At 56.0% G+C, this 1591-nt stretch overlaps 1 protein-coding gene across 1 annotated transcript in view; it reads right to left on the bottom strand.

Moving 5' to 3' along the window:
• The window catches only part of FGF18 (fibroblast growth factor 18), a 68259-nt gene that overhangs the window by 5977 nt on the left and 60691 nt on the right, over positions 1-1591 (bottom strand). The gene's annotated exons all lie outside the window — the stretch shown is intronic.

Genomic DNA, 1591 nt, shown 5'->3' on the forward strand with positions numbered 1-1591 from the left:
GCAGCGCGGCGCACCCCCTGCCACGACCAGCTTGCAGCTCAGGGGGAATTCGCGGCAGCTCTGTGCCACCAGCCCGAGCCAAAGCATCAGCAGGTGCAGCAGCCGCCTCCGCCTTCCCCCAGCAGCCTGCCACGCTGAGCCACCTGAGCAGCTCTTTATGGGAAAGGGAGGCCGGGGCAGGTTTTCTCATTTATGCTTCACAAATCTGGCGCACTGGGCACCGGCAAATCCAAACTTCCCTCGGCTTTTACAGCAACAATGAGCTGGCGCGAGCAGCTCGGGTGACACCGCAGAGCAGGGAGAGAAGCTCCAGGACTGAAAAGTTTCTCTCTTTGCAAAGATCAGGGCACAAATTAACCTGCTGTTAGCTAAGCTTGGGTTAAAACATTTCCCCTCCTCAAGCGCTGCTGCAATTAGGAGCTCTCTGGGTGAGCGGCTGGTGATGTGCTGCAAATAACAACAAACCCCAAAGGCCACCAAACACGTCTGCGACAACCCAGGAATGCTGCCTTGGCACAGGGCACGGCAAGCCTCGGCACTGCAAGTGAGAGGGGGGGTGAGTCTCTGTCCAATTATCACCTTTCTGCCAGCTCAGCCTCCAGGCTGGAAGTCAAACTGTGGTGATACCAGCCCTCCGTACCATGCCCCCACCTCCTAAAAAACCTGGAGCAGGGAAAGTTACCACTCAAGCAAAAGGTTTCCAAGAAGGGCACGCACTGAGGCTTTTACAAGGAAAACTGCTGAAAATTGACCTTTTCTGCACCCACCCTTCTCTCCCCCGCCAGACAGAGAGACAGACCGACCGAGGGGGTTCCCAAGCACTGGCACCCCACCATGCTGGATTTCATGCCACCCCCAGGTGTCAGGCACTCCTGCTGAGCTCAGCAATCATTTCAAAGGGCTGCAGAACACTTCCCTCGGACACTGACACTGTTAGGTTCACCCAGTGCATTATACAGAAGAAACCCTGCCCTGTGTTTCCTAAATGTCACAGCAGTGACAGCAGGGAAGGCTTGGGTTTTCAGGAGAAGCAGGGCTCAGCAGTCCCTATGAGCTGCTCCTGAAGCGTGCCCAGCTGAGGGCCAAGGGCTGGTGCCCCCAGCACCACTGATAACCCCTGACAGCCCCAGAGCTGTTCACCCAGCACGTGCCCAGGGACATGTGGCTTTCAGAAAGTTCCTTCTCTGCAGTTTTGCACAAGCTCAGCTCAAAGTCAGAGAGGCAGTGCTCGGAGTCTCCTCCAGACTCGCCCCACACGGCTTGGAAAATCCCAAGTAGAAGGAGGCAATACAGGAGCTGTGTTAATGTCACAGCTTTAGCACTGCCCTCTCTCCCCCTTGACACACACACACACCTTTTAAAGGCAGCTCAGAAAACACGATGAGGAGCTGAGCACAGCCCTGCCAGAGCCTGCAGTGCTGGGGTGGGCAGAACCTGCTCACACTAGCCAGCCTGAGTGCTCAGCCAGCCCCGTGCACTTTATGGGCATTATCAGGACAGATCTGTCAGCAGCATCCTGATGCTCAGCATCCTGGATTTATGACAAGGCATCCTGACCACAGAGACACCTCTTGACCCAAATGCACATTCC

The sequence above is a fragment of the Corvus brachyrhynchos genome, unplaced genomic scaffold, assembly GCF_000691975.1.
Source record: "Corvus brachyrhynchos isolate BGI_N302 unplaced genomic scaffold, ASM69197v1 scaffold616, whole genome shotgun sequence".
Taxonomy (NCBI): domain Eukaryota; kingdom Metazoa; phylum Chordata; class Aves; order Passeriformes; family Corvidae; genus Corvus; species Corvus brachyrhynchos.